This window comes from Crocuta crocuta, unplaced genomic scaffold (genome assembly GCF_008692635.1).
Source record: "Crocuta crocuta isolate KB4526 unplaced genomic scaffold, BGI_CrCroc_1.0 scaffold466, whole genome shotgun sequence".
NCBI lineage: Eukaryota > Metazoa > Chordata > Mammalia > Carnivora > Hyaenidae > Crocuta > Crocuta crocuta.
Genome location: NW_027529672.1, coordinates 5,803,043 through 5,815,189, shown reverse-complemented (window position 1 = coordinate 5,815,189; position 12,147 = coordinate 5,803,043). Strand labels below are relative to the sequence as shown.

At 47.9% G+C, this 12,147-nt stretch overlaps 1 protein-coding gene across 5 annotated transcripts in view; it reads right to left on the bottom strand.

Moving 5' to 3' along the window:
• The window catches only part of MGMT (O-6-methylguanine-DNA methyltransferase), a 284,287-nt gene that overhangs the window by 208,910 nt on the left and 63,230 nt on the right, over nucleotides 1–12,147 (bottom strand). The window lies entirely within an intron of this gene.

Sequence of the window (12,147 nt, the reverse complement as noted above, 5' to 3'; positions counted from 1 at the left end):
AGGCTTCGTGCAGGACAAACAGGCAACAGAAGGCCGCCAGCACCACTTGTGGGAAGAAAGGTGTCAGTCTCAAAATATTATTTTCAATAAAAGTTGTTTACCTAGAGAAGATTTAAACACACCGGGAACTTTGAAGGAAATAAGTGGCCCAGTTCTTTTTAATAAAAGCAGTGCTCAGTTATACAATCACTCTTCCTAACAGAGCCCTGAACTGGATAAAATAAAGATCAGAAAGCTAGGTGTTTTTCCAGACGATTTTTAGAAAAGAAACAACTACTTGCGAGAGGCAACTTCTGAGGATCTAATAATTCAGAAGAGCAATTTCCCCTACTTCTAAATGTATTTTAGAGGCAGCAACGTTAGAGCAGAACAGAAATATCCAGGATCCACTTACACACACGCATGTGCACACACGCACACACGCATGCACACACTACACACAAGGACATTTTCCAACTTCAGAAAGGAACCAGGTTCAAAAAAAATCATCAGCCTACCCCAAAGCTTTTTATTTTCCTATTATAATGGGCTAAGTTTTTTAAAATGTTTCTCCTCATAACTGCATCCTTCTGGACTCATTTATATTCCACTTTTTGCCTATCTAAACACCTGGCAGAAAACTGGCTGGAACGTGCATGTTCTCCACGCGAAGATTCATCACCCAACGGCCCCCCATCAGCCAGCTGGACGGGGACCACACCACCCAACACCGCAGCTTCAGGACAAGCTATGCTGCCTCTGCACACTTCCCAGCCCCACCTGGCCATTAAACGTTCTATGGGAAGGCAGCCATAGAGGAAGCCCAGTGTCTGCTCCCCAGCTGGGAGGGTCAGCTGCTGCCCACTCGGCAGTGCCCACTCCCCCAGCAGCACGTGGACGGAGCTGCAGAGAAAGCAGCTCCTACGTGTTCCACCTGCACTGGCCATGGGGGCCGCTGTGTGGAAGCAGGCACGGAAAGAGCAGCGTGAAGAGTACTAGTGTGGATTCCATCAGGAACGATCAGAGCCTGCGGCCTGCTCAGATTCTGTGTCTCCCTCTCTCTCTGACCCTCCCCTGCTCATGCTGTCTCTCTCTCTCAGAAATAAAAACATTCAAAAATAATAATAATAAAAAAATAAAATAAAAAATTAAAATAAATTTAAAAATATCTCTATATGCATGTGCACCAATCCAATGAAAGACAAGGAAAGACGGGCAGGATGTGGAATGCTTCACATATGAGGGTCTTTAGGAAAACACTAAGCGAGACTAGAGAAAACCTGGTCAAAGAGGAGGGTGAGGAGCTTACCGCGCTAGGCACGCACAAGGCAGAGGCAGAACCCAGGGCTCCGCTGAGATACCTGTAGCTCTCCTGTCAACAACCCTGGAGCTGGAGCCACGAGCGCGGCCCAATCTGGAAGGACATGGAAGACGGTTCCTCAACAGAAGACAACGGGAGAATTCTCAGAGGTGATGAAGGAACTGCATTCCTGGGAAACACCTTCTCTCCCTCCTGCCTACCCCTCCTCCAGCCGCAACACGAAGCTCCAAGGAGACTGACTCATCTAGAACACAGGACAGTTGGTGCGAATGCCACTCCATGTTGGTTCTCTGTCCCTGCTGGGCCACCCCCATGGCTCGCAGGAGGCATGGGACAGTCCAGCCGTTGAGTTCATTTTTGGATGGAGCCATTTATGCGTCAGATGTGGAATGAGCAACACATCGCTGGTCTCCAACAGCCAAAGCTGAAGGGCAGCTACGAGTAGCATGCTAGCCTCAGGAATCCAAGGCGCCATGGAATGTGCTTCGCCCAGCCTGAAGGACACTTGTCCCCCCCGTCCCCACCTGACCCTCCTTCAGAGGGGATGAGCCCCTAAACAATCTCAACATGACACCCAACTCACTCCAGCCTCATCCCTGCACCTTGCCCCTCCCTCCCGTCCCGCTGAATGCTGGGTCCTGCTGGCCTGGCTGCCCGATGACCTCCCACCTTGCTCCGTCCCATGCGGCTGTACCGCCAGTGCCCCAGGCTCAGACTCATGCCCACTGTCCAGGGACAGCACCACAGCTATAGTCCACCCCAGGTCTCAGGCTCCACACAGGTGGGGCTGTCACACTGGCTTCTGCAGCGTCCCCAGTGCACGTCCTCAAGGAACAGGGCCTGACACAGCAGGAACACCCATGCTCTAGGAATTAGTGAACAAGTGACCCACTTAAGAACACCTAATAAATTCAGAATGATCAGAAAAAGATCTACTTCCACTGCTTGATACGGAAACTAGAGATAAAAAATTCTGGATGAATCTGACACAAGACAATGCTTCAGTTCAATTCAAAAATTAAACTCATTTAACCTTTAACTCAATTTAAATTCTGAAGTGATCAGCATGCAAGAGCTCTCCTGTACATTAATATCAAGGAGCTGATCTAATTATTGATACAATTTTAAGGAAATAAATTTAACAAACCAAGTATATTTTGAGACTTTACAGCTTAAATAGATCAAACACTTTCAAAACAACAATTGAGAATTATTCACTAGTTGCACATGGCTTAAATACCAGAAAATATGAAAGATATACAAACAAAAATTCTAGAAATGAAATCCAAACAAAATAGAAGAAATCTAGGGCAATATATAAATATTTTTCATATTTGTATTTTTCATTTTCATTAAAAAGAAGGCCATCATGAAGAGCAACACTGGTGTAGAGGAAGGGGTCCAAATAAGGGACCAAGGCACAGATGTGGGCATTGCTGTGTGGCCTCAGCTTTGTACCCCACAGATGGCACATCCTCCTCAGAGCAGCGTCAAGAGCAGCATGGCTGCATGAGCACATGTGGGAAGGAGGCATACACCTGTCTGGACAGAGCACTGTGGATTTCCTCCCTCCGACGGTAACTCTGGAGCCTGAACTTACAAATGTGCAAGTATAAAGAGGTGCCCACCCAGGTACCCAGCACAAGAGAGACCAGGTCTGGATCACTAACACTGATCAGGAAGGTCTGTTCTCAACTATTCAGAGGAGACGGAGGAGAACCACAAGAGAAAGGCGGGTGGCTGCTGCAGCCGTGGTGGTACAGGGTCATGTCAGGGGGAACAGCACTTGACAGTCTTTTCCTGAGCCCCCGTGACCAGCCCACTGGCCCCACGCCCTCTGTAGAGAGAGGGGCCTCAGCACTACTACTGCCCTGGCCCCGGGCCTGGCTGAGGCAGTAGGCACACTCACCAGGCACCAGCTGTTCAAAGTCCCTACTCATCCAGTACCCTCTCCTGGCATCCCAACCTGTTCTGGAAGAAGACTCCTGAGGACAATGGAAGTGGCCTTCAAGACACTACATGGCCATAAACCCCACTGTTTTTCTCACGGGAGTTTACTTGACCTTCTTCCTCCCAATGTGAACAGGCCTGTGAATGGCATCTCCAGACCACAGCTGACAAGAAGTGGGAGGGGCGACCACAGACACAGAGGCTGGCAAGGGGGCCCACAGGCCTAGTAACCAGGCTGAAGGAGGGATGTGCTGAGCCAGACCCCAGGAGGGGCCCACTGTATCCAGGCCTGTCCACCCTCAGTAGTGACAGTGACAAAAGGCCATGGAGCAGGGGCACCGATGACCAGGCTTAGGCCATCAGAAATGGCTCCAAGATACCACAAATCCTAAGTGGGACCATGAGAGAGCACCATCTAGACCTTGCACGCCTCAGGGTGGGCCCCTCCTTGGGGTGAGAGCTGCTCCCAGAGTCTGGGGGACCCCAGGGTAGCCCAGGGAGCTGGGCTGGGGAGGGGTCGCCTCTAGGGTTCAAGCAAACCCTGATGCTGGCTACAGCTTCTGAGCGCCCACACTCACCAAGTGACACAGAGACAGCCTTCCTCCGTGGGACCGCACAGTAGGTCATGCGGGGCTTGGGCCATACTGTGCCACCAGCCAGGTCTCCTCCTCGAGAAAAGGGCAAGGGCTCTCCCGGCAGCACAGTGGGGCCAGGAGAGCAGCTTTCCTGGGAAAGGAGCTGCCACGTCAGGAACGGGGGAGCCCAATGCCTCCAAAAGGGAACTTCCTGTCTAGAACAAGAGATATGGAGATTCCTGACACGCCACACAGGTAACACACCCCCCTTTCTCCGAAGCTAGCCGACTTCCTGCTCTTACTCTCAGGTGCGCTTATACTGCAAGTGCCAGAAACTTCCGAAGCAAATCCTTCACTGTGACTGTTCGGTTCATATTTTGAACCTGTATTTGTAACAGTCATTCAACATTTTTTTCCTTCCTTCCAGGAGGATCATGGTGGGCTTAAGATTAAATCAGCCGGCTTGCTTCTTACTCACAGGCACAGGCGTGCGAGTTTTGCCATTTCTGTCTGTCCTCCACCTCCACCCCCTCGCAACACTAATAAAATTGGCAGGAATAACACAACAGCACATCACTTTTTTTTCGCTGAGTCTAGAACAAAGATTCTGAATCCCAGGGACACTTGCTTAAACACTGGCAGCAGCCTGCCTGCTCCCACCCTCCAGCCCTGACCCTGGAAAGGCCGAGATGGGGAAACAGAATCTCGGAGAAACAGGAGAAAAGGCAAAACTTCTGAAGCCACACTTTTCTCTCTCCTTCACCAGAAGCCATATGGCTTTACCAGAGAACAGGGCAGCACGCCTTTCTGTGGCTGAGCAGGCTTCTCCCAGGCTGTGGCAGCAAAGTGCAAGGCCATCAGATGAGCACCTTTATCAGCCAGCTCTCCGCAAGGTGACCAAGGGAACCCACGCCATGAACACAGAAGGCCCAGTGCCAAGGGCCACCATCCGTCACTCAGTCACAGTCCCCTCGCAGTGGCCTTCCCTCACCTGTCACCATCCAGGAGCTACGAGCCCAGCAAGGTGCCCACCACCCCATGGCTGCGCCCCGAACGCCTGGCTGCACTGTGTGCACATGAGTGTCACCAGCCACCCAAGTCTGGAGGGTCCCCCCAGAAACTGGGGGCAGGCTCTGCACACACAGGCCCCACCTGCACAGATCCAGACCCGGGTGGTGGCGAGGACGAGGCGCTGTGGACTCACCAGGGCATTTGAGTGTTCTGAAGAACCAGACACTTTCTATGAAGCTGAAGACAGCTGGGGAGGCTCTCCCTGCACAGAAATCTGCTTATTTGACTCAAGAGTCAAGTGTTCCTCCTCAAGGAACACTCTGCAAAACAAAATCATTAGTTTCTTAAGCACATACCGCCCACATCAGTTCAAACCAGCGAAGGAAAGTCGTGAGGTGGCTGAGCAGCAGGAGCAAATCCCCGGAGCATGATTTGATTAAAACCTTCTTCCAGTGTTTATCCCGAGGAGAGCCTCTCCCCTTCCTCAGAAGACTGTACGAAGGGGCAGCCAGAGTCTGCATGAGGACCGCCTGGTCTGCTGGAAAACTAACAAAGGAACTTCCCGGGAAGGCCTCATGACATGCAGACCCTCAGGATTCACTCAGTCATGACTGGCAGGCTGCCTGGCACAGAGAGGCTGCCAGGTACCAGCCAGCACCACGATCAGCCTCCCCGTGCGGGCCACTCCATCGCTTACAACACTTAAAAATGAACAGGAAAGTAGCAAATCCACACAGGAGCTAACTGCTATCCACTCAAACAGAGCACATGCAATGTGACCTCACAGGCCTGGCCACTCATCAAGAAAGCCTCGAAGGCATCTTGTCTTCACACTTTCCATGGAGAGACTGCTTTGGTGCACGTCAAGGATAAGAGCTGACCACACATCCAGTGGGGTGCATCCCCCCACTCTCAGACAGAACCCTGCGGTGACATGCTCAGGCCCTGGAGGGTCCGGGCCCTTGTCCATGAGCCTAGTGACAGAAAGCCCTAGCCAGCCAACTGCTGGAAGGAGGATCAGGCTCAACTAGCCTCTGTACTGCTACCCAGCCTTTACGCACAGCTGGCAGGCGGCAACATGCCACAAACTGTGGATAAGCCACGTGTGCTGCAGCACCATGGGTCCTACCAAGCAGGAAACAGCCTGCACGCAAGTTTTCAAAACACAAAAAGTTTTTACAACTGCTCAGTTGATTGCACTATGTAAGCCTTCTCGGTGTTGCATTCCCATGTTCCTTCTGAAACGATTTACATGAAAAATGAAACATGAGGGTGATTCTCTGAGAAGTGAAGGAAGACACGTGCAGTTCCAGCACCGTGGAGCCAGACACACTCCTGCTGCTGTCACAGTGTGAGTGCGACCCAGGGCTACACGGTCTGTTCTTCAAGTGAATCAAAGGAAATCAACTTTATGGAAAACTAAACAAGACCCCAAATAACACTGATGTGTCAACACCCCTTCTCATTCGATTTTGGACACCACAGGGAATGATGGGGTCAAAGCTTTGTAGCCACACAAAGGTGGTATGGGGAGAAATCAAGCTCTTGCAAAAGCAAACCAGCTACTCTTAAACATGACAATCATTAATGGACACCTGATATTGGCGGGAAGTCATAAGATTATACCCCTTCCCATCTGATATCCTGCATTTAAGTATTTTTAAGAAGGGAAAGGTAATCTAACCTACACAAAAACACCCCAATGACCATTGAATGAACCATACAAACAGGCAAGCAGACTGATGTGGGGAACAGGAGCCCTACTTTGTGCAGAAGTACAAGCAGAATTTCACTGAAGACAGAGGTCAGTGGCCAACTCCAATTTCCCTACCAAAGGAAGCAGCATGGCCCGCAGGGAGATAAAAACCCCCATCACTCAAAAGCACTGATGGAGAAGGGGCAGAACAGCATCCCCAAAACCACGAGGAGGCTCTGCTCGAAACCTCCCTGGCCCCTGCGCACCAGCAGTGCTGGAGAACACGGCCTCAGGGGCACACGGGGCTCTAGCTGCTGGTACAGCCCCTTGGGTGGGCAAGGGCAGCACTGACTTCTAGTAGGAAAAAGGAATTCTGATTGCAAGGCTTTCTGTACAGGGAACACCAGACCTGGATGGCACCCGAGGTGAATTCATCATCCACAACCGGAAAAAGAAGCCCCACTAACCCCTCACAGGATGCTTCCAGAAGAGGGAAAATACCTCCAAAGGCACTTCATGCTGACGGGCTAACCCGAATGCCAAAGCCTGACAAACACATCACGAAAACGAAATTATAAATGAACATCCTTCATGGATGTAAACACGTAACTACTGAAAAAAAATAGCAAATGTAAGCCAATAATATGGTGGTTGGGAGGATGCAGGAAAGATCATGAATTACATGGTATAGTTCAGTATTTCAAGACTGGTGTAAAATTTTGCTTCGCCACTTGTTTTAAAAAATTTTGTTTTTAATATTTTTGAGAGAGAGAGACGAAATCCTAAGCAGACTCCAGGCCCTGAGCCGTCAGCACAGAGCCTGATGTGAGTCTCAAACTCATGAACCATGAGATCATGACCTGAACTGAAGTCAGACACTTAACCTACTGAGCCACCCAAGTGCCCCTTACCACTTGTTTAAAAAAAGTAATAATAATAATAATGGGATAACGCTGAGACATGTACAAACAGAATAACAAAGTCCACCAGGTAGAGGAAAGTAGAAATCTACTTTCTCAGTAGATTTTCCATCTGAGAAAGGACACCTGTAAGACCCATAGGGGCAGCCCTCTGGCTCGGCAATCAGAAACCCCCATGACTGGAACAGGGGAAGAATATTCACCATCACGATGTTTACTCCACACGCTGGAGGCCCCGCCAGTGGCGAGAATGGAAATAAAAGGCATAAAGAACAGAAAGAAGTTGGCTTTGATCACAGAACCAACTTTCTATATCAAAAATCCTAAGGAATCTGCAAAACAATTCCTACAATTACTAATTCAGTAAGAGGACAGAAGACCAACATATCAAAAATCAACATAAAAAAATGATTTAACAGCAGTCAGTGAAAAACCATTTTGTTTTTTTTTTTTTTTTTAAATACTTTTATTTATTTCTAGGAGAGAGAGAGAGAAAGACAGCGTGAGCAGGGGAGGGTCAGAGAGAGGGAGATACAGACTCTGAAACAGGCTCCAGGCTCTGAGCTGGCAGTCAGCACAGAGCCCGATGCGGGGCTCAAACCCACGAACCGCTAGATCATGACCTAAGCGAAAGTCGGACGCTTAACCGACTAAGCCACCCAGGCGCCCCAAGAAAAACCGTTTTAAATTAATTTAGAATACTAAAATATTTAGAAGTCAGATTTACAAAAGACATACAAGATCTCTATGCTGGAAACTAGAATACAGAAGAAACTTCAAGACAAGCTGAATAAATGAAGACATAAACCATGTTCATAAACTGGAAGATTTTTAAAGTGGCCAACCCTCCCAATTTGGGTACAAAAATTTACAGAATCCCCAACCAAAATCCCGATCAATACTGGACAACTTGATTCTTTAATATGGAAAATTAAAACACATCGAAGCCAAAACACTCTTTAGGAAGAAAGAATACAAGTTAGAAGCCTAATTACCTTAATTCAAGACTTATCACAAAGCTGTGTAATCACATCCACACAGTTCTGGCGTGGGACAGATGAAGACGTCACCTGAACCACAGAGTGTCCAGACACAGGGACCCACACAAGTAGTCAACTGATTTGACATATGTGCTAAGGGGATTCAATGGAGAGAGTTGTTTTCTCCTCCTAAATGAGAAAATTAAGTAACTGGAAAAAAAAACGGAGTACCTCACAACAAGGTGGTTCAAGATGATGGGCCCTAGGTCTACACATAAGGGCTGAAATTATCAAGTTTTAGAAGAATTTATTGGAAAATATTGGAGAGGTTAACAGTAGGCAAATCCTAACGACAAAAAAATGCTAAGAAAATCATTATGTTATATTCCCTCATAATTAAGAACTTCTCATTAGATGGAAGATGGCATTAGAATAAAAACAAGCATCCAATTGTGAAATACATATGGCAATACACGAATACACAAATACGTATACACAAATACGTACAAATACACAAATACGTATATCAGTATCTGATAAAGGACTGATAACTGGAACCACAAATCAATGATAAACGAAACAGGATGCCCAGTGAAAACAGGCAGAAGACCTAGCCACAACGAAAAGGCAGCAGTGGTCAACAGAGGTGGTTAGAGGAGGTCATGAGCAAAGTTAAAATCAGAACGAGAACATCTCATGCCCACTAGAATGGCTAAAACTTTAGAAACTAACACACATCGGGGCGCCTGGGTGGCTTAGTCGGTTAAGCGTCCGACTTTCGCTTAGGTCATGATCTCGCGGTTCGTGGGTTCGAGCCCCACGTCGGGCTCTGTGCTGACTGCCAGCTCAGAGCCTGGAGCCTGTTTCAGTCTGTGATTCCCTCTCTCTCTGACCCTCCCCTGCTCACGCTGTCTCTCTCTCTCTCTCTCTCCTAGAAATAAATAAAAAACATTAAAAAAATATTAAAAAAAAAAAAGAAACTAACACACATCAGTGAGAGCACAGAGCAATGGAAACCCCTACAATTTCTGGCGGAAAGAAGTATAAAATGGTTCAACTTTGGGAAAAGTTTTGGCAGTTTCTTGGGAGGTTAAACACAGCCCTGCAAACCAGCAATCCCACACCTAGGAGCTGACTCCAGAGAAGCAAAAAGGGGTCCAAAGAAGCTTGAACAAAAATTTCAACCTTACCCCCAACTAGCCAAAAACTGGACAATTCAAATGTCGTCAACAGGAGAATAAACTACACTCACCAATAAGAACGACCTACTACTGACTGGTACACACAACACGGTGACCCTCAAGAAACTTCGTTGAACACGATTCTGTACTGATCCAGTACAGAAGAACATATCCTAAACTCTATATAAAGCTCAAGAACGAGCACAGTTAATCGAGACAGAAGTCAGAACAGGAGACGCCAACAGGACCTGGGACTAGCAGGGAGCACAAGGGAGCAGCCGGGTGAGAGTTCCAGATCTTGGTTTAGGCTGGTAGCCATTTGGCTATACACATTCCTCAAAATCTCAACTTTCTACCATTTAAAAAAAGAATTATGAGTTCTGAGTATTCATGAAGAACTTTTGAATCTGTAACTTTTATTTTTTTAAGCTTTTTTCAAAAACATTTATTCATTTTAGAGAGTGTGTGTGAGTGGGGGAGGGACAGAGAGAGAGGGAGACACAGCATTCAAAGCAGGCCCCAGGCTCTGAGCTATCAGCACCAAGCCTGGCACAGGGCTTGAACCCATGAGCTGGGTTCAATCATGACCTGAGCCGAGGTCGGGCGCTTAACCGACTGAACCACTCAGGTGCCCCTGAATCTGTAACTTTTAAATGGCCCTCCCAAAGTTAACCGTGTGTAGGTAACAGACTGCCGGCTGAAAATCACTTTCCGCTTTTCCCTTACACACAGAATCTCGCCGACCATGGCTCCCAGCCAGGTGGTGGCCCTGTGACAGGAAGATGTTAGGGGCTCCTGCTGGAAAGGGAGGTGGGTGTCTTTCTCTCTCCTCTGCCTGGAACGGGNGGGCACGAGACTGAGCCTCCACTGTTCATCTACAAGAGTGTCGTACTGAAGCCGCCGAACTCCTGCACTGCTGAAGCCAACCCTGAAGCAGAAAGCAGCAGCTCAAAACTAAGCCTCCTCTTCCTTCTGTTCTCATCACCAGAGTGAGCATTTAACAAAATGTCTTATGTTTTTTCTTCTTCCCCAAATTCACTTCAAGGAAATTTTTCTTAAAGCAAAAAGTTCAACAAAATTTCTGTGATTTATTGGGCAAGTGAATATGCTAAGAGACAAAATGACATTCCCCACGAATTATTTGGTGTCTATGATTTTCTGAGCACCACGGCCAGATGGTTTTCATAGAAAGAGAAGAGTGTATTCATATAGTTCAAAGGTTTGATTTTTTTTTTTTTGACCTAAAAAAAAGTACTATTGATTGTAACATGCAGCTCGACAGGAAAAAAATCTCGACACTGGAGGCGAAAACGGGTATTTATTACCATGCCTGTGCTCATTATGGCGGTCTCTGACAGGGGTCCATTAAAATCAATTTTTATGTTTCTATGTATTTTCTTTATCTAATGTTCTCTGGCACTGTGTTTATTAGCCAGTTAAGACAAACACTGAACAGGAGTGGGTGGTTTTTCCCTCTTCTGTCAGAAGTAACGAGAACTGCAATTTTAATACAACAACTCACAATCGATGGATGGAGGAAACGTTACATTTCAGAACCAAACGTTACAAAGCGCTTTAAATTTTTTATGTTTTTACAATTAAGAGAAACACGGTGGAAATCCATCAAGAGGAGAAGCATGTGTCCTGTTAGAAATGGAGATGCTGTAACGTCACGCTGGGGGGCTCCCCCGCCCCGCCTGTCTGACAACACAGGGGTGATGAAAGCTCCGAATCAGCAATAACAAGACTTCGACAGAACACTCACCTGGCAGACTTGGAACAACGAAGTCTGGTCCTGATTTAAAAGCATCAAGGTCAGAGAAGCATCTCCCCCCACCCCACACACATACACATATTTCCAGAGAGATTCCCATAGTCCATCAACTACTCTGTAAATTTTTTGTTATTGTTTATTTTTATTTTTTTTTAAATATTTTTTTATTTATTTCTAGGAGAGAGAGAGAGTGAGCAGGGGAGGGTCAGAGAGAGAGGGAGATACAGACTCTGAAACAGGCTCCAGGCTCTGAGCTGGCAGTCAGCACAGAGCCCGACGCAGGGCTCGAATCCAGAACCGCAAGATCATGACCTAAGCGAAAGTCGGACGCTTAACTGACTAAGCCACCCAGGCACCCCTGTTATTGTTTATAATAGAGACAGAGAGAGGGAGGGAAGGAGGGAGGGAGGGAGAATGCAAGCAGGGGAGAGGGGCAGAGGGAGAAAGAATCCTAAGCAGCCTCCACAGTGAGTGCACAGCCTAATATGGCATTCGATCCCACGACTCTGGGATCATGACCTGAGCTGCAATCAAGAGTCAGACACTGAGCGGGCTGAGCCCCCTAGCACTCCTGTAAACGGGAATGTCAATCAGACATCTTGGGCCACTAGCTAGAGTGGTGCACCTGTGGTCACCTGCAGGAGGAGGATGCTCGGCAGCAGCAGACGCTGACGATGGGAAGAGTCCTGGCCCTGCCGAGGGACAGGCCAAGGCTGGTGCCTGCCAGCGTGTGGCTCCATGTTGGGCCGCAGTAGCCCCA